The sequence below is a fragment of the Balaenoptera physalus genome, assembly GCF_965194825.1.
Source record: "Balaenoptera physalus genome assembly, chromosome: 6".
Classification (NCBI taxonomy): domain Eukaryota; kingdom Metazoa; phylum Chordata; class Mammalia; order Artiodactyla; family Balaenopteridae; genus Balaenoptera; species Balaenoptera physalus.
The window spans coordinates 59,884,227-59,906,511 of record NC_138885.1 but is presented as its reverse complement, the minus strand read 5'-3'; positions in this window follow the sequence as shown (position 1 = coordinate 59,906,511).

Below are 22,285 nucleotides of genomic sequence, written 5' to 3'. Positions count from 1 at the left end.
ACCCAGGAAAATACATCCTTTCCTTCCCCTATGCTCCCATGCTTCTAGGGAATATCTCCATCATAGTTTATATATATATAATACATACACACACATATATAAGTATATATATATATAAAATTTAAAAGTATATATTTTTTTATTTTAATTTTTTTGGCCACACCACACACCTTGTGGGACCTTAGTTCCCCAACCAGGGATCAAACCCAGGTCCACGGCAGTGAAAGCGCCAGGTCTTAACCACAGGACCGCCAGGGAATTCCTTTATTTGTATTGTTTTCTTCCTGACCTCCTGTATTTCTGAACTATGTGTTCTTTCTTGCAATATTATCACATGCTGTTTTTGTCATGCTTACTTATGAATATTATTTACAACTAGGCTATCATTTCTTTCTTTGTCTTCTCTAAAAATACGAGTTTATATCTCTCACAACGTTTAGCACAGTGCTCTATATTTCATTTTAAAAAAGCTTACTGGGTGTCTGCTATCCGGGTAGGATGCTAATTTAATGGCTCATATTGCATCATTAAACATTTGGTAATAATAGCAAATGATCACAGGGCTTACCATGTGTAGGCACTCTTTCAAGCACTTTACATAATTAACTTATTAAATTCTCACAGCAACCATGGGAGGTAGGTTTGCTAGTATTATCATTCCCATTGTCAGATGTGGAAACTGAGGCACTGACAGGTTCAGTATCTTGCCCAAGTTCATTGCTAAGTGTTGGCACCAAACACTCTGGGTCATTATTTGAGACTGACTAGAGGCTTGAGCAGATGTTTACATTAACACTTAGAGCTAGGCATCACAATTCCCGTTTTGGAGATGAGGCTCAGAGAGGCAAAATAGCGTGTTCAAGGTCACACAGCTTGTTGGCAAAAACAGGATCAAAATTATGTTTAATTCCCAAGTCCATATATTTTCTACTGCCTGTGCTTCAACGTGAATAAAAGTCCTACCTTTCCCTAGGGTAACGTCTCAGATTGTATTTTTCAGCAGTAATTTTTGCCTGCCCAGCATCCATTTTCCTTTTTTCTAGTAGCACCATGTTCTTCCTTCAAGGATCTACCCCCTCTCACCCTCAGCACATGGAGGCAACACATGAATTGCATTCCTGTTATGGTCACATGTCTTCTTCTCAGGAAGGTTTGAAGTTCCTTGAAAGCAGGAATAGTTTCTTCTTCTTCCTCTTCCTCCCCCCTCTTCTTCTTTATCTCTTTCTCCTCTTTTTCTTGTAACTACATCTCACATGCATGATACCTAGGAGAGGCTGAAAATATTTGCTGAATGAATACCTTGCACATGGTACTTGCTTACTCAGTATTTGTGAAATTGGACTGTTCGACAAGATAGCAAATAAAATGGGCCTCACCAAAGTGTTAGAATCCCAGTAGGCAGAGAAAGGTCAAGGATATGCCCCAGGTATATTCTACTTCCTTGTACCATTCAAAGACAGAGCATTTGAGTCACTGGAGGTTTCTGAAGTGGTTTTCATGGGAGAGCCCATGTAGAATTCTTGAGCATAATCTAACCTGTTAGACATGAAGGAGCAATGAAGCTGACAAATTCCATGTCTTAGAAGAAAAAAAATCAGCATTCTCCAGATAGAGGAGTAAAGGGATCATGATACCTATATCTCAATGGCAAAAGGCAAGTCATCTCTATGCAGCATTAATCTAAATTTGATTAAGACCTTTAGAGTTTCTAAAAAAACAAACAAAGATTATGATATCCACCTATCCTCTACCTTTCTAAAACTATAGTTCAAAACAAAACTATAAACTATAAGCCAAAAATAAACATAACAAAGTCTTATAGAATTCTAATTTTTCCCACTGATGATCCCTTTTAGGCTTTCCAAAAAGGATCAGATATCAAATTCTTCCACAAAAGTTGTTGGAGGAGTCTGCCGTGCTGTGCCTCAAGCATGTTGTTTGCTTTTCTCTGGGATAGTTGTGTGCTGCCTCTAAAGACGAAGGCAGCAGTAATACAAGTGCTGATCCAGTCATGAAAAGAGAACTTCTTTGCTTTGTACGGTGACCCTAACTTGAGACCTACTGGCCTAGGTAGCCTCTCTTTTCTTTGTTCAATAGTTTGATGTACATTATTCTTGTACAAAACCCACCATTTATTTCCCATTACCCACAGCAGCATTGCCTGAGTATTTTCTGAAGAAAATAGTTTTAATAGAGGCAATGCAAAAAACTACTTTGAGGTCACCCGTGTATGGAGCATTCTATTTCATCCATTGGGAATATCAAGATATCACATTGCCTATTAACATAAAAAGATCCTAATGGGAAAAAAAGATGAACATAGTAACAATATTGTGTCTCCAAACAGCTGGCCCTGGATACCGTAATTACTGTGGAACAAAAGAAAAGTGAAGGAGGCTAGTATAAATGCAAAAGTTAGACAAGATGCAAATAATTAAAATTAATCTTCTTGGTACTACGCTCTAGTTCCTGCTCTTGACTAAAGACCCTAATATTTCAACAAGTTATTCTCTGAATTGTCAAGTCTAGCTTCTAAAGGCTATATTTTTAACTGTACATAAATATAAAATTGTTGGAGTTCAGGGAGCCGGTTAGTATGAAAGTGGAAGTATTTGCTAAGAGAAAATGTGGCATAGATCATCATTACCTCCTTGCACAGCTATCGATACTTCTCTTTGTGCCAATTTTAGTCTAAATTTCCCGTTTTCTGTCTCTATTTACTGAAACACAACACTGAGAAGAGCTGGGTCTGGAAAGGAAGTAGCCCAAAGTACAGTTTTAATAATGGCTAATATTTCCTAAGTGTTGACAACATGTAGTCACCGTGCTAAGACTTGGATCATCCCATTAAATCAAGTTCCCCCGATGTAGGTACTATTGTTAACCTAGGTTTACAAATGAGGAAATGGAGGCTTAGAGAAGTTAAAATAAACAAACTTGTCCAAGATCCCACAGCTATGCTTTAATCACTGTCCTAAAATGACCAATGAATGAAAAGGGTCTTGTTCTAGGAATTAAAAGCCCCAGACTGTTGTCCTAGCTTTTCTTAAACTTTCTGAGCCTCAGTGCTTCATCTACTTAGGTTATGGGGTTATTGTGAAAATCAACTAAGATAATGTTTACTTTAAGGACTTTGTAAATACAAACCATACAAACACAATGCATTACTATGTTACACATAAAAGAGAATGGATTGTAAGTTAGGAAGTTCCCATAAGAGGAATGAAATTGAGAGAGACCGTACTGAAATATTAGGAGAAAATTGGCTATGTGGTGAAGTATTCTGTTATTTGGGAAGTTGGGGCAGACAGAGGAAGATGTACCCAAGATGCCTTCTGGGAGAGTGAAAGAGGAAGTGCCCAATGGAAGATGAGTACGGGGATCTTATAGCAAAAAAAGCCAAAAAACTCCCCGAAAAAAACAACTAAAAAAAAAACAAAAGAGAGAGAGGAGATAGTTAAAGCCCAGCCCAAAGCTACATACAGAATAGTATGAGAGAAATAAAGATGTGGAGTCTTCTCTGGCTGCTGGGTTGTCTACTTTTGCTTATTGTGGCTGCTGGAACAGAAGGCAACATATTCTGAAGAAGAAAAAACTGTACGCTTGCTCTTCTGCCTATTTGTTTTGGGGACTTGTGAGATACCTAGATTATTTCTGTGGGCTTGTTTTTTTCTTATTTTTTTTCCCTTAAGGGGGAACTTACAAAGTTGAATTTGACATTTTTGCCAAATCTCTTAAACCAATGGTCCTCAAATTTAGTAAACATCAGAATCCCTGGGATAGGTCTGCCAGATTTAGCAATTAAAAATACAGAACATGCAATTAATTTTAAATTTCAGTTAAAAAATGAATAATTTTGCTATAAACATGTCCAAAATATTGCATGGGACATGCTTATACTAAAAAAAATTTACTCATTGTTTATCTGAACTTCCAAGTTAATTGAAAATTCTGTATTTTATCTGGTAGTGCTACCTGGAGCTTGTTAAAATGTAGACTCACCAATTCCATATTCTAATTTTGTCAGTAAATCTGAAATAGGGCCAAGTGACCCTCCAGATGACTCCGGTGCAGCTTATTCCTAGCCAACATTCTGAGAGATACAGGTTAAGCTTGGATAATGCCAACTCGGGAATGAGAGGTTGCAAGAGGCCAGGAGGACATCTTGGGGAGAAGAGAAAGGTATGTATAGTGTGCTCAGAGGATGCTGGAGGACCTGGTCCTTGAGTGACAGCGGAGATAAGTCTGAGCGCTGGGACCACAGTGTGGTAACAAGAGAAGATATTTACTGAGCTCCGCTGTTGTGTCATTAAGTCCTCTCAACAACCACAAGAAGAAGATAACTATTATTATCTCTATCTCTTCAGATGAGGAAATAAAAGCTCAGGGTTAAGTAACTTGCCCAAGGTCACATAGGTAGTATATAGTGGCATCAGGTTTGATCTAAGATCAGTTGTTTCCACAGCCCACATTTTGAACCAGTCCTATGCAATGACAGGAAGTTTGGACAACTTTGCCAGTGCAACTATTTTTTTCCTCCCATTTGCAGCTTTCTTCAAATTGCTAAGTTAACTAAAATATAGTCAGGAATGTGACATCTGCTCTCTAGAAGTACACAAAGATCTCCACCTTCTGATGTATAGTAGCAAAAAGGCTCGGAAGTTTGTGAAAAGCTTAAGGGTCTGAGCCAATGAAAAAACTGGAGAGCCATTAGATAAGGTATTGTTTAAGACAATTCTTTTTTTTTTTTTTTTTGGTCTAGAACGCTCAGCACTAGCCAAAACCCATCATCCTAAAGGGCAGCGTGTCAGGGCATGCTCTCCTTTGGAGCAGAAACCAATAATTTTCTCACCAGGGGACCTAAGATGGTTGAATAGGCTCTGAAGATGATGTTAGGGGAGGCCACTAAATATAGGGAGTAGGCTGATGAAGGAATTGGAGCTGATTAGACTAGAAAGGAGACAACTCAAAGAAACCCTGGCTGCAGTTTTCTAACATTTGTAGAACTGGTCGGAGGGAAAGATAATAAGCAAGGACCAGAGGTTAGATGTTAGTAGGAAAAGGATTTTTTTTTTTTTTAATAAATTTATTTATTTATTTATTTATGGCTGTGTTGGGTCTTTGTTTCTGTGCGAGGGCTTTCTCTAGTTGTGGCGAGCGGGGGCCACTCTTCATCGCTGTGCGCGGGCCTCTCACCGTCACGGCCTCTCCCGTTGCGGAGCACAGGCTCCAGACATGCAGGCTCAGTAGTTGTGGCTCACGGGCCCAGCTGCTCCTCGGCATGTGGGATCTTCCCAGACCAGGGCTCGAACCCGTGTCCCGTGCATTGGCAGGCGGATTCTCAACCACTGCACCACCAGGGAAGCCCGGAAAAGGATTTTGACTCAATCTATGTGGTAGAGTGCATTATTATTCAAAATATTTGCTGCTTTTCTCTGGGGTGTCTCTCTTCCTGTCTTGTCCCTCTCTGGGGGAGGATTCCATATGATTTGTGTTGGCTAACAAAATGTGAAAACTTTAAGGTCCAGCATGGATTCCCTACTATCATCTCTTTTCCTCTGCCATGAGATCTGCAATGTCCCAGAGAGGGGCTTCTCCATCAGCCCAGATCCCAGATGGAAACTGATGAGGGGCAGAGCCGTCTGACCTGTGTTAGGCACACAGTGTAAGCAAGAAGTAAGCCTGTTGTTAAAAAAAAAAAAGTCACTGACATTTTTGGGCCTTTTATTACTGTGGAATACCTCACTTATGCTGACAGGCAAAATAAGAAAGCACTCTGTAGAAGTCAGAGTCGTCCAAAGATGGAAAGGACTACCTGGAGAAGTGGTGAGGTTCCTGAACTAGAAGTATTCAAATATAGCTACAGACAACTTTGAAGGATGTTTAAAAAAGGGGGGGTTGGTGGAGGTGGGGAGAGGTGGATTGAAGTATTGGCTGAGTGGTAAAGACCTTAAGCTCCCTGTCATATCTGAGAGTCTGTGCTACAAGAATAGTAAGGTAAAAGTAGCCACGAAATGGGCAAGGCCTTTTGCATAGCCATGTTTTAAATACCCTTGAAGAGGAGGAACACATTGACATTAAGGCAGATTAATATCAGTTTGTGGTTACTGAAATTTAGAGTATTAACTTGTGCTTGTTTGAGAACAGGCTTCTGGAATGTAACTAAAAGAAGAGTTAACTATTTATGTGGTTTGAAATTAACCATAAAAGACCTTCAGGGGAGGCTTAGAACACAAGAATAGCTCCGGAAAGTGTAATTCAGTCACTAACATGGGCCTCTCCCAGAACCCTGCTAACTGTTAGATGCACGACGCCAAGCCACACGCTGGGCCAGTGATCAGAGGAAACAGGGACGTGGCGTGGGATACTGCCGTTCCATCAGTCCGCAGCCCAGAGAAATGCCAGTTAGTATTAACTCCCTTCCCTCTCCCCTTTCCTGTCTGGTCCCTTCATAATCCCAAGTTTTTCTCTTGGCTCTTCTTCTACCCTTTGATGCCCCCTCACTCTTAACATTGTCTCTCTTAATAATCTGACCTGTCATTATTTTATCATCTCTCTATAATCTGCTCTTGTTTCCACCTATCATTTATTTACCTAAGTCCCCAGTGAGAAAGCTAGAAGTGAAAAAGGGTGAAACAAAGCAACATTATAAAATGAGGAAAGCTTTCATTCATGCAATGAATTAAGCAGCATGTGGAGGTGTGTGTACACACACACACTATAGTGTGTATAGTACACACTATATGCAAGCATGGCTTTGGGGAAAAAAGACGTCTATTCCAAATTTCAGATCCATTGCTTATGACATGGGGGACCTTGAACAAGTTACTTAAACCCTCAATGTTTTCAGTTCCTAATCCTTAAAATGAGGTCAATAACCACCTAGCAGGGTTGTTGGGAAGATGAAATAAAGTAAAATGTGTTACATAATACTTATGTTGCAAATACATAATAGACACCAGGTAAAAGGCTGATATAAATTACATAACATTTTAGTTCAGCTTGGATCTTAGTTTATAGTTTGTTTATTTATTTAATCTCAGGTTAAATGCCTTAAAAGCTGGAACCACTTTCTGTTAGTATTTTTCAATGTCTACAGTTTTGTTGGTCACAAGAATGTATAATAAGTACCTGAAGACTTGGAACCAAAATCTACATATATATGTAATATTATGTATATGTAATACTGTACATTACATATATAATACATGTTATGGAGTGAATGTTTTTAATCCCTCCCACAAAATTCATATTTTGAGCCTTAACCTCCACTGTGATGAAATTTGGAAGTAGGGCCTTTGGGAGGTAATTAGGTTTAGGTGAGGTCATGAAATGGGGCACTCACATTGGGATCAGTGTCCTTATAAGAAGAGGAAGAGAGACCGGAGCACACTCTACCCATTACATGAGGACACAGCAAGAAGGTGGCAGGCCATCTGCAGCCAGGAAATGCATTCTCACCAGGAACTGAATCCAGCGGCACCTTGATCTTGGACTTCCTGCCTCCAGGACTGTGAGAAATAAATAGCTGCTATTTAAGTCACCCAGTCTATGGTATTTTGTTATAGCAGCCTGAGCTAAGACTATATATATATATGTATACGTACACATCTATATTTAACCCTCTAGTTTTGTATAGTACCTCTCCTATTTGTACAACTGAGTGAGATTTGGAGATATTGCCTTAGTATATAGAATATAGCATATATATCATATTTACGTCTATATCTAATACAGGATTTAGGTTCAGCTATTTTTGTTATGATCTAGGTCCTATACAGAAGGAAGAGAATAGACACAATCCCAGTCTTTAAGAATTTTACATTATTCCAAATGACCTAGGGCATTTAGACAGACCCTTTTTACTCCCTAACAAATATCCATTCACCCGTCTTCTTTGCTGACAGAAGTAATGATTTTCTTTAAAATGTCAGTGTATCCATTCCTGCAACAGTCTAAGTCAATCATGAGAATCTTGTTTCCTGCTTTCCCAGCCCCCTTTGAAACTTGTAGTGGCCTTGAGATGTAAGGAGAAGTCACTAAGGGGGCTTCTGGGGAAGCTTTTGCCTTTTTGACAGAAAGAGACAAGTAGCTGGGAGCCCTTCTCTTCATCCTGTCCTGGCTTAAGCATGTATATATTGCTGGCTGGCAGTGACCATTTTGTGACCCTGATAGGACAACCAGGGGAAGAAAAATCAACATGCCAAAGACAGTGGTGCAGAAAAATAGAATGAAGCTACTGATTATATTGCTGAATAACTAATCCAAAGGCAGGAACCATGTACTTCTAGACTTGTTAGATGAGAAAATAAACCTCTATTTGTTAAGTCACTATTAGTCAGATATTTTTGGTAAATTGTAACCAAAGGTATTCTTAATCGATATCAGATAAAAGTATAATGTATAGTAGAATTTCTGCTGCTGTGAAATTTCAGGACAAGTAAACAGTGGAATGAAATATCATTGGCATGGAAACGATGAAAAAAGGAAGGTTTTTCTGAGGAGCTCTTTCTCTCATGAGGATACGATTTATTTGCATAAACAAAATCTTCAATACTTATACTATTCTTAAAGAAGATATAATAGGGAACATAAAACTTTATATTTTGATCCTGAAGGGAGAAAGAAAAGATATACATTTCAAAACATAAAGAATGCTAGATGTATATGGCTATCTGATGATGAAAGAAAATTATTTGGGGGAACTTTTTTAGAGTAAATATTAGTTATATAATGTTGGCAATGACCATATACAGTTTTGCCAGCTGTCTCCACATTTGTCAGAATCATGTGTTGAGATGTTTAAAGGAAACTAAGCATCAGTATATCCCATTTCCATTTTTTCAAAGTTTGCCTGCAATCTGATTTCTTCCTCTTAACGAACCCTTCCTCACCACTGCCACCACACGTCAGTCTGAATCCCCAAGCACCTTACTGCAATTTTCTCCTGAGACATTTTTACCTCAGGATAAATTCAGTAATCTTCTTTACTTTCTCAGTTTCAAAAACAACTGAGTTTTACATTTCTAAGCCTATAAAAACTTCTAATACAAGTAGGTCTTACCATAAAATTTTTTTCATGAAGGTGTTTGATCATAGTTGGGCAGTTAGTTTATATACCTTTCCTGTGGACCTCTTTTTAAATTGACTTTCCTATATTTGTAATACATTTTTGGTCATTACAAAATTTTCCAACTCAGATGGAACCTTGTGATTTGCTATATTCAGAGGGATCAGAGTCAAATTTAAAAGTTCCAAAGACATCCCTTCAACATGTATATCTATTTAGTCACAGTAGCAGTTTGTATTGTGCAACGAACTTATCTGTAAAAAGTGGCTTTAGTCTTTCTGAAATTTATCCCACAGAGTTCTGACATGGAATGATATCCTTTAAATGATCAAATAGCAATTTTAATAGTGAAAAATAGGGATGGATTTTGAAAATCCTTTACTAGCAAAAAAAAAACCCAAAAAACCTTTATTAGAAATCATTATCAAGAAAATATTTTGCATATCTGTGAATATACTCAGTGAAGTTCAGATGAATTATATAAGCACATTTCAAAAACAGAAAAAGATCATTACATAATACTTTTTTAAAATAAATTTTAATAGAATATAAAATTATTCTAAAACTAAACTTTTTTTTAAAAAGGTGATAGTGAAAATACAAACCAAAGCATTAAAACTCGTTTCTACTCAGAGTCTTTGCTCCTGTTTTGTACACAGTCATCACTTTCTCAGTGAGAGTGAAAATTAGCCTCTTTCTCCCCCATTGGTCTGTAGGAGCTATGGGGCAAGGAATGGGCTGGCCTTGTTCACCGTAGCATCTAGCACCGTGCCTGGCACATACTGACACTCCTAAAATATTTGTTGAATGAATGATATCCTTCCTGCTTCAAACCTTCAATGGCTCTCCCTGTCTAATAATTTAGCACAAATTCTTCACCCCAAAATCTAGGTCTTCTTTATACATAACCTGTCCTAGCCCAACCAGGTTAAAATAGAACAGGGCTGGCTTACAACATGCCTTAAGCTTTTAGCTGCAGCGCCTGCTTTGTCCAAAATCCCGACTTTCTCCTACCCTGCTCCTCAAAAGATTCATATCACTTGCTTTACAAAGACACTTCTTGTCCCTCTAGCCAACTGGATTTCTTTCCTTTGTGCATCACCACAGTATGTCTCTTATGGCACTTGCCATATTTTGCTTTTGATTATATGTATTGTGTTTACATTTTATCCCCCCATCAACACTGTAAGCTCCTTGGGGAGAGGGATAGTAAGTCCTTATATCACTCCCCACAGCATAGTGTACAAAGTAGGCATTTCATTCAAACATAAGTATATACACCTAGTGTTTGGACCATCAGAGTTCTTAGCTGTGAGGAGGGAGCTACTAATGGAAAACCTCATAATATTAGAGTATTCCGAATTATACAGTGATTAAGGGCACAGGCTTCTATAACAGCCTGCATGGGCTGAATCCTTACTCTGATGCTCGATAGCTTTGTAGCCTTGGGTAGCTTACATCATCTTCTAAATATCAGTTTCCTCACCTGAAACATGGTAATACTACTACCTACCTCGTAGGGCTTTTGTGCAAATGAAATGAAATAAGGTGCATAAAATGCTTAGTACACATAATACACACTCATTACTATTCACTCTTAGTATCATTATTATTTGAGCTTAAGAAGTTTGATATTTTCATGGCTGATATGCTTGCATTGCAATATTTGATAGTAGGTTAGAAAGCATGTCTGCACTGAGTAGCCCTTGATCATCCAAGGAATAACAGTGACCAAATACTTTAGGGCCCATATATATTTCGCTTGGAAATCTCAAAAAAGTTTCTGCAGTTCTCCATTTAATGTTTGTAGAGACCTGTGATATGCTTCTTATCATGATATTTAATGTCCAATTATTCTTCATTAGGTTAATAGCAATGATTTCTTATAAATAACTCTGGTTACTTAATTAGTATTTATAAAGCATATTATAAATGCTTTTTAGTGAGTACCTTAGTGAGTAATGTATATTAGTGAGTACATTGCCCCATTGGAATGAACACATCATGAAATATCTAGGCCACTGTACCTTAATTTCAAAATAGGGTTTTGCAGCTTTCTCGTCCTAGTGCAAGAGACCATCAGGGGCACACACATTAACCAGCTGAGCACAAGATCTGGGAAAGTACCACTCAAGGAATTTTCAAGATAATACTACCATTTGCTTGATTCTAATTTAAATAATTTGGAGTTCTTATAAGATTAGGAAGCTTTGAAGAGTAGAATGTTGACCAAAGAGAGTAAATAAGAAAACGTTTTTTTGGCATTTACAAAATGTTCCTTCTAAAGAACAACATGTTTTTATAGGCCTGCACTGATTAAAGAAACCTTATTAGATATAAATGAGAAGCATGTGCTTCTGGTGGTATGGTACCCAGAGGATTTTAGTTAAGTAAAGTCCAAACTTTTAGGGCATTTGAAATATACCCAGTTGGGCAGTTAATGAACACTCTTCAACTTAAAGTAGAGAACTGTTATAAAACAGGCAACTGATGGGAACTTACTGTATAGCACAGGAAGCTCTACCTGATGCACTGTGGTAACCTAAATGGGAGGGAAGTCCAAAAGGGAGGGGAGATCTGTATGTGCATGGCAGATTCGTTCTGTTGTGCAGTGGAGGTTAACACAACATTGTAAAGGAAGCACATGCCAATAAAAATTAATGGAAAAAAAACATAAATTACTTAGCCCTTTCCCAATAAATAAATAAATAAATAAAAAGTAGAGAACTGTTACAAGAGAAAAAAAATCTACCAAAAAAGTTATGGAGGAGACCAAAAGATATTGAAATCTTTTCCAGTGTTCCCATTTCGATGATTCTTAAGAGTTATAGCTAAAGAAGTACAGCTTTCCTTCCATCCCTGAAATTGGTTTCTTGTATAACACATTATTTTGAATGTCAGCAATAAGCCCTTGCACTTATTTAGACCAAAGACCAAGATTGAGAATAGAGTGAATGCCTATTTCAGTCCTAGAAACGAAGACATCAGTAGTGTAATAGAAGGCAAGTGAAAGATAAATACATTTGTTTTTCCATCTGTTAAGACATAACTGAAACATTCTTCTCATTTTTTCCGTAATATTTTGTTTCCTGGCAACAAATATCAAAAATTCCCAATCAACCACATCTTTCACAATTCTTGGTTCTTTGAAAAAGCAGCACTAATAGTGTTTAGATTTCTAGTATATAAAATTATTTTCAGAAAAGAAGTAATACATATATAAAAAGTTATTTATATATATATAATTATATGCGTATGTATAGTTCAGTAAAGGAGCATGCCATCAAAACCATGGGGATGTATTATATAACCACTTTGAGAAACAACTGGGCACTATATGGTAAATTTTCTGTAACCCAGATATTTTACTCCTGGGTGTTTATCCAAGAGCAGATCTTTCACATGTACCAGAAGGCAAGTGTAAGAATGTTCTTAGCAGCACTGTTTGTGATCTCTTTCTCTCTCACACATGCACCTGGAGATTTTTCCAGTGTTCATCAAGAGCAGAATGGATAAACCTGATACAGTGTGAAAATAAATTATTTACAGCTACATGCAAAAATACGTATGAATATTGTCTACACAGCAAAAAAGTCAAGTAGCAGAATATTACACATACATTTCCATAATATATAAAGTTCGAAAGTGTACAAAATTAACCATTATTTTGTTTAGGCATACAAACATATGTGGCAAAACTAAAGAAAAGCAGGACAATAATTAGAACAAAATTCAAAGTTGAGAAGGATTAGGACCTGATAGGGTCCCATGGGGAATATCAGAGTAATATTCTTTCTCTTTAAGTAGGTGGTGGGTAGAGAGCTGTTCATTGCATTGTGATTCTTTATATTTTGCACATATTTAATAAATGTTCTTTTGAAACTGCTCAATATTTGGTAAAAACAATAAAAAGCAAAAGGTGCTACACAATTACTGCCATTATTATACCTAAGCAAAATATTTTAAAAGTAATATAATTTTCAGTCCTTTATAATTCATCTACTTGTGTGTGGTCTGGGACATTATTTCCTGATTTCTATGAGACTATGGAAGTGTTTAAATGCTGTTAAGAAAAAAAAATGGCAAAACTAGTCAGTCTAGTTCATTATGTTCTGTGATGCTACAAAAGGTCAAATTCCATAAAACCAGTTGACAGGCTGTCCCAAGACTTTTGCTTTGGACAATCTTTAAAAATGAAAAGTTATTTTGAAAATGCACTGAGATTTTATAAAATACATTTTGCATGAGGATTTTTATTTCGTTCTACCTTTTCACTGAATAGTTTTATATTATACACTTCTAGAATGATTCCTTAAACACAATCCATCACTGCAATTCCATCTCTCTAGTGTATTTGTATGGGCGCCAATACAATTAAATTACAAAACTCACAATTTCATTTTTTATATTAATGAACTTTATTGTACTTCTCACTTTATGTTTTTACTTTGTCAAGAGATAGATTTGGACCAATGGGTCCAAAAGTCTTTATAAGTATTTCACTTTCAACTGAAGTATATGTATCACTTAAAAGTAAGAGACTCTTATTTTTAATGTCAAAATATCAATTTGGAGGTATCTTATTTCTATTTTTCTAGTTATAATTAAATGGATAAAACTATACTATTAAATATGATGAAGCATTACTTTGGAGAATTTTGTTTATGTTTTTAAATATCATGTTACCAGTTTACAGTTTACAATTACACCAAAATGTTAACAATTCATTTTTTGGGAAACCTTGTTGTACTTAAAGTACTAAATGAACAACTCATGCTCCTATTGTTAAATGGAGCACTGTACTGAGTTAGTTTTATACCTTCTTTTATCCTCCGGAGTTATCTAGAGGATCCTGCAATCCTCAATGTTTTTTTTTTTCTTTTTTTTTTTTTTTTTTTTTAAAGGGAAGGCTATTTATTTATTTATTTATTTATGGCTGTGTTGCGTCTTCGTTTCCATGCGAGGGCTTTCTCTAGTTGCGGCAAGCGGTGGGGGCGGGGGCCACTCTTCATCGCGGCGCGCGGGCCTCTCACTATCGCGGGCTCTCTTGTTGTGGAGCACAGGCTCCAGACGCACAGGCTCAGTAATTGTGGCTCACGGGCCTAATTGCTCCGCGGCATGTGGGATCTTCCCAGACCAGGGCTCGAACCCGTGTCCCCTGCATTGGCAGGCAGATTCTCAACCACTGCGCCACCAGGGAAGCCCCTCAATGTTTTGATTGTAGAAATCAGTGTGTTTGCTTTTTGGTATGACATTGTTTCATAGCACCTTATATTTAAAGAAAGATTCATATGAAACAAAATTAACAATTTTGGTTTTATTATATTTGAAGATATTTTAAGATTTATATGTGAAAAAAAATCTTACTGCTTAATTTTTCCACATGTTATCATTACATGAATGGAATAGAAACTGTGAAAATAGAAATTGTCAACAAATGCTTAAAGACAAGCTGAAGATGCCAAATTATTCACCCTTGGATTCAAGGCAAAATGATTTTACAACTTCTCTGACATGATGTACTTTATAGAACACAGGTATTTGGGTCTGACAGACCTGCTTTTACATTCCAGCTCTATCAGCTGTGCATCTTTGAGCTATTTACTGAGATCTCCTCACCTGAAAGATGACAGGGATTTTATGGAGACTAAATTAGATAATGCAGGAATAATTCCTGGTACAAAGATATTACTCAGTAAATGTTCTCCCTGCCCCGCATCACAGGTCAAAGCAGGAAGTAAAATTTTTTCAGTACAAGAATATCAAGTCATTGCAACAGATTAAAAGCAAATTCCTTAACATCCAAAGCACTTACCAGTGTTTTTTTGTGACATAAACAACAGACTTCTGGATTCCTGCCCTACTGTCTCCTCCCACTCACGTCATACATGTTTTCCCATCCGTCATTCGTTTTCATTTGAGGGGTTTGGGATAAGGGAGAGAAATGGTGTCTCAGGGAATGGAAAAACTTACCGTGGAGGGATGGGTTGGAACTAAAAAGGAATGTGCATCATCATTACCATCTTCACTGAAGTAAGCTTATAGAAGACATGAGTTGTGAATAACATACTTTCTATATGAAATGGCAATGACAGAATGCGCTTTCGTAAGATAAGAGACCAAAGAAAATCCCATGGAGGCTGAACATTCAATATAGATTTCTTTTGCATCATTTTGTGCTTCTTACTATGGAAGGCCTTGTAGTGGGTGCTAGTTCTGAAGACAGAATCAGATATATAACAAACTTAATGTAAAATTATTTCTCCATATCTATACCTAAGGGTAATTTCTTTCTCATACCTATTCTTACTTATATTGAAAAACATTTTGGGGCCTCCCTGAGTCTTCCTGGGGCCCAAGAGGGCTTTGGGGCTGTACCAGGCCCGTCTGCCTCAAGATGCCCTTTAGAAGTGTTTTCTGTTCTTACTTAACCTTAGGCAAGGAATAAACTTGGGGGTCTTTCTGTTCTCCAGGTTAGGGTCTATGAAGCCAGCTTCTTTTCTGCTCTCAGAGTCGCCTCGCCTCACCAGTCTGGCTCTTAGCGTCAAGTTTGCATTTCTGCACATCTTATTCTGCACACCATTCTGTGAATGGTGGCACATGCAGTTGTGCAATATGGCATTTCTGCTCAGCCAGCTTACAGGGCTTCTTCTCAGGCATTCTCCCAACGTCCTCACCCCCAGCCCACCTTGCCTCTCTTCTCTTTCCACATTCTGCACACATTTTATTAAGATTTGGGGTGGGAAGAGAAAACTAGCTCCAACTGAGCACATATTCTTCAAAATGTAGGGGTTATGGCATATGTTTTGTGCATTCAAAGTTTAGACTTCAAAATTCCAATAAATCCAAACTTTTGCATTTCAAAAGTTTTCTCTGTATGAACTGGGAGAGTACAAAGGGAGCAGAAATATTAAAGGCTCTTGTTCTTGTTGAGAGATCAAATTTAGATGAAACTGCTAAATAACTTAAAAAAACTCCCCCAAACGTAGTGGCTTAAAACAACAACAAATTAATACTTCTCATGATTTACTGGGTTGGCCAGGTGGTTCTTCTGCTGTTATCTGCCTGGGCTCAGTCACAAAGTTGCATTCAACTGGTGGTCGGCTGGGGTCTGAGCTCAGCTGAGCATCTGGGACAGCTGGGCCTCTCTCCATGGTCTTTCACCCTGGGCTTCTTCATGGCATAGCAACATTCCAAGAGGCTAAACACAGAAGGTGAAAAGTCTCTTAAGGCCTGGCCTTGGAAGTCACATAACATCACCTCCACCATATTCTATTGGTCAACATAGGTGGCAGAACGCTCCATATTCAAAGGGTGAGGAAACAGGCTTTACCTGGTGGACACCAGGTTGTGTGTGCTGTGCCCTGCCTGCATAAAGGTATCCTGTCAAAGGACAAGTAGGGCTGAAATGCATTCTGGGCTCCATTCAGCCAACTGGATGCCTTGGAGTGAAGTTATATCTACTGGGAGGATGGGGTCATCCCCTTGCCAAGCCATGAGCCCATGAACTCCCTCTGCCTATTAGTGACATTTTCTAATTCACACAAAACACTGTTTAGGCTAGTAGAGGCCCAGCTGAATATCATCTTAGTGTGAATCAAATACACACTGGATCTTGATGAAGGCTAAGGTCTTTCCCACAGGATTTAGGTAGTTATTACAAAGCTGCATAGAGTTTGCAGTGGGGGGAGAAGGGAAGAGGGAAAGAAATTGGATGTCGTTCCTAGTTTACCTCCTTTGCTCCCTATTCAATCCCAGGAGTGAAGCCACGTTACCAGGCCTTGGAAGGGATGTGTTCCCAAGGCTGCTCTTAAGCCTTCAGAGGATGTCCCACATGAATGAGTCCTTTGTCCTCTACTCTTCTCCTTCTTTATCATTTCTAAACCCTTTAACCCCTTTTAGCAATATCTCCTTCCCCCCTCCCCTTTTCTCTGTGGTCCATCAACCCTTCTAACAGAAATAAGCACATTTCCTTCCCTAGCAGTGATTTTGTGTGTGTGGCTGCAAATGTCAGCTGCTTGTCAGGGACTCCTATTCTTGAAGCTTTGCAGAGGGGAGGAGTGGGCTGTGGTCTGTCTGCTGTGGTCTGTCTGCTGACTCCCTTGGGAATAGAGAACAGGTACATTCTTATTCTGTGATTAGATGTAGAGAAGGAGCAAATGACTTTTCTGTTAATCAACTAAAAACAAAGTCACTGAAAAATATAATTTCCTTCAAAGTTTTCCTTCTAGTATGCATGAAAAGTCAATATTTCTCTCTTTAACTTAATTACAATGATGCTATTTCTTTTGGTATAATACCTTAGACCTATTATGCTGAAAGAGCATCCCTGTCTTCTATGATTTAAGTTATTTAACAAATTTCATAACCTATTTGGCAATAAATGATACCATGCCCAGGTAGTGTCTCTCCACAGTTCTCCCTTCATGATACTGGAGTGAGGAGAGGGTAGGGACCAAGGGAGGAGGGTAGTTTCTTTTATGCCATTGCACTGGAATTTAAAAGTATCAAGGTGATTTGGGCTGATCTTGGAGGTTCTGTAGGAGACTAGGGTCTTCAGCTGGGCTAAAGAGGTTTTGGAGAAGTGAAGAGAGGGAAGAATATTGTATCAAAAGATATATGGATTTTCAGAGGTGGGAAGCTGAGTGTGGCATGATCAGGAGATGGTAAAAGATCTGACTTTTCTAAAATAAGGGGGCACTCGACTTCCATATTTCTGAAGTAACAAGGTTTTAATCATAATGAACATCCTTTACATAAAGGTTTGGTAACTAAGATTCTTACAAATAGAAAATGCTAAATTGTTTATTTTTTTACTGTTTGTCTTTGTGATATGATTCTTCTAGTGATATCATCATTGTTTAGGATCTTGAATGATTGATACAAAGTGGCTTAATAAAAGTCAGAAGGAGGGCTTCCTTGGTGGCGCAGTGGTTGAGAGTCTGCCTGCTAATGCAGGGGACATGGGTTCGAGCCCTGGTCTGGGAGGATCCCACATGCCGCGGAGCAACTAGGCCCGTGAGCCACAACTACTGAGCCTGTGCGTCTGGAGCCTGTGCTCCGCAACAAGAGAGGCCGCGATAGTGAGAGGCCCGCGCACTGCGATGAAGAGTGGCCCCCGCTTGCCACAACTAGAGAAAGCCCTCGCACAGAAACGAAGACCCAACACAGCCAAAAATAAGTAAAAAAAAAAAAAAAATTCTCTAAAAAAAACAAAAAAAAAAGTCAGAAGGAAATCATTACAAATGGTTCAACAGATGAAGAGCTTGATCATCACAGGATGGTTTGCAATAGCAAAATTTGGAGACAATCTTTATTATCCATAATAAATGACTGATTAAACACATCTATACAAAAAGAAACCATGCAGTAATTTAAAAATAATCTGTAAAAAAGTGAATTTATTGATGCGGAAATATATGTTAAGTAGAAAACTTTGGATACAAAACAAGACCCCCCAATGATATACTTTTTATTTTAAAAACATGTCTCTATCTCCCTTCATATCTCACGTTCCGCTCCCCCAACTTTTTCCAATAAAAAAAGATATCTGGAAAGATATATAACAGAAAAGGGTCTGGTAGTTAGTACTGATTTATCCTCATGGGAGAAATTTTGGATGTTTCAAAATTCGTCTGCATTTTCTGATTTTTCTATAATGAACATGAATAGCTTTACAGTTTAAACAATCATTTTACAGAAAATAGATAAGTTGAGGAAAAAAGTGAGTCAGGGATACCTGGAGTACTTCTCTGAGGTCAACATCATGCAGGACTGTCCCCATCTTTTCCCACAGAATATCCTTTGGTGCCACTATCAGAATTTAGAGCTGGCTAGATTGAATATAGCCTGACTCAGCATAGTATTTTTTTTTTTTTTTTGCTCTTATGCTAATGCTTAAAAGCTTGAAACTCTGCACTCTACTCAATCCATTTCATCAAATATTTATTGAGCACCTACTATGTGCCAAGCATTAAGGATACAAGATTAACAAGACATAATTCTGTTGCAATTTAAGTCAATAAGTGCTGTCATAGAAATTTGTACATCTTGGAAAGTCCCAGATGGTTGTTCTGATGATAGCCTACAGGGGAAAAAAATCATAAGCAAACCTCATACAAGACAATGTCCAAGAGAGTTCATACTAAAAATAATCTATCCATGTTTTCACTCATAATATTTTAAGCACAATGTAGAATTATGCTGAATCATTATTTTTAAAAAATACCCACATATTTGTGGCTCTTCATTATGATACCAGCATCATTCTCCTTTTAAATCAATAGCCTTTCAATTCTTTTAGTAGAAATTATTTCAATCTGTTTAGTCTTTGAGCCAAAACTCTCAATTTGACTTTGAGATCCTGAACTGGAGACTCCAGTTCCCACATAAGGCAAAATTGTTTTTAAAAGTTAAATCAGGCAGTACGTTTCAAACTAAAGTTGCTAAACCCTGGGTAACCATAAATTAAACAATTAACAAATCCAAAACATTTAAAGTTGGACTTAGTGAATCTGAACAATTTCACTAGTTACATTATATATTATAATTTTTTGAATTAAAATTTCAATCTTAGTTAAGTAATTTACATATCCTCATATTTGTTTTCCATTGCTATTCCTTTATCTAGAGGTTTTTTTTTTTCCCCTGACAATTATCATGGCATTTACATGAATCAGTGTGTAAAGGAATTGGCAATCACATTATACCATTATCTTATTTTGTGGAAGAGAAAATGTAAGCCCAGAAGTAACTCATAGGAGTGTTAAGTTTCTTTGCATAGCGCCTTATGAAACATAAGTATATGATAACTGGTAACTACTGTTATTAGAAGCTTGTCCCTCAGATTCCTAGTCCATTACTCTTACTTGCCCGGATTATTTCTCCATATTGTTTAAAGCATTAGACTTGTACTCTGCTCAAGACACTCTGCATTATTGGTTTTTTCATGGTATTTAATGGATCTATTTATTCATTTAACAAATATTTATTGACTACCTACTAAGTGTCAGATACTGGTCTTGGCATTAATTTACATGTTAACAGAAATGATTAAACAGTGAGTATTATTTTAAACCCATATAAATGAGCATTTGTGGTTAGCCCTCTCTGTGTGTGTGTGTGTGTGTGTGTGTGTGTGTGTGTGTGTGTTTTCCTGCGGGGGGCCGGGGGGAGAGAGAATGTCTGTTTTCCTTCCTGTATAAAATCTGTATGGTTTTCTATCTTAACTGCCATTTTATGCCAAGCATGTAGTATTAAAATAAGCTTGTTTCTGAGAAGCATGTCTACACTAAGTCTCCTGGGTTTTATTTTATGATGAAATACTTATTTCCCCTTTATAAAACAAATTCTTTATTCCATAATTTTGAATAGGATGATACTTTCAACTGATTGCATTTAGTACATTAAACATTTCAGCATGACAATATTTTTCTCTGGGCCTGCAGCATTTTAATTTTATTATTAAGTAAATAACTTTCATTAATTTTAAGACTTTGCTTTCAGAATGAAATGAAATAGTACACGTAACGCTAATAGGTATGCCAGACACAGAAATATTGTTTTCCTTATTTAAATTATCTGTCTTCATCATAAAACTGACAGTCAATTTTTAGTAATTTCTGATTTTTATATTTTTCCTGTTTTTTTTTCACTCATGCAGCATTTTGGTCCTATTTGCTTGTTCTCTCTTTTTATAGGTCTCCCCTAGCTTCTCGTTTCAGTTATTATTTGGCTTTACTAGTCTTGCTGTCAATGCATTTCAGTCCTTGGATTCCAGATTGCTATTCTATATTCATCTGCTCTGTTCTGCTCTGTCAGTGAAAATTCTGGCTCTTTGCTTGGTGGGACATCAAAAATGTGATAGGTTTTGGCTCCTGCTTCATTTAGGGATGAGTAGTACAAAACAAGAGATACAGATACTCCTTGGTTATACATTTAGGATTTCTCCCAAATTTCCCAAAGACTAACACTCTAATCTCCATTTAAAAGCAAACAACAAAGAAAGTGGCAAAATTTTTTTAAGAAAGAGGAGGGTGGTGTGGAATTTAGGTAGTGTTTTTAGCTACGGCTATACGGACAAATATTATCCAGTTGGTATGGTAATGCACATAAGTAGCTCCTGAACTTTTGGGGGGAAGAGAGGGAGAGCTTAAAAATTGCAGGTAAGTACTGATATTAAAATGTCATAAACATATAATAGTTCCTTGATGCTTGCAAAATAACCATAATATACAAAACAAACAACTAACTAAAGTTTTAAATCCAATTCATGAGTGTAATATAAAATAGTACTGTGGATGCTAAAACCAATGTCAGACTAGCTGAGTCCTAAAGCTACACCTGTTGATACTGTACTAACCAGTATTTCCAAACCTTAACTTTAGGTCACACATAACACTAATATACCAATAAATGGGAACCATAAGAGTATGTGTCAAAATACAGGAGGAAGGCCACAGGCAAACTGTATGGAAAATCTGCCAACATGTAATTAAGCATGCCACTAAAACATTTGCAGCTCTTTTCGTATTTATATTCCTGTGAACATTGAAGATAGAGCCAAATAAATGAATAAGTTCATAGGAAAGTAGAAAGGTCATTTTAAGTCCTGGTTCCGGGTGTGTCAATGTTTGTTCAGAACAGCAGAAGGAAGACAAACAGAAAGGAATTAAATTTTTTTTTTGTCTTAGAAACAACGGCAAACCCCACCATCTCCCTAGAGTCTGCGTTCTCACCTTCCCAATAGATGTTGGGTTTAAGCACACCAGCAGGAGAAGCAAGCCCTCTCTAGGAAACCACAGTGTCTTTTCAAACAAGGACCGCGGGTTTTTCTCTATTGTCGCTGCTTTCCCTCTCATCTGGGAATTGGTTTGCCTTTCGATAGCAACTCAGGAAGGGGTGGTGCCCCCCAAATTCGCGAGGCTCTGCCAAATACCAGAGGCTCTTCTTTGGAAGAGGGAGGCTCCTCCTTTGGACGTGAGGCGCCCCTACCAGAGCGCGCGCTTGCAGAAACGGAAACCACTAGCTGCGCTGAAGTGAGTCAAGTGATGAAATCAAGACTGCATGGGAAGGAGGCTCACCCAATAGCTCACGAACCTAAGTGGTGACAGACGCTGCTGAACCCTGCTCGTGGAAACCCTACGAGCCAACCACTGCTGCCGTCATGAGGTGGTCCTCGGAGGCACGGGGCCCCCGGATCTCCGGGCAGCGCAC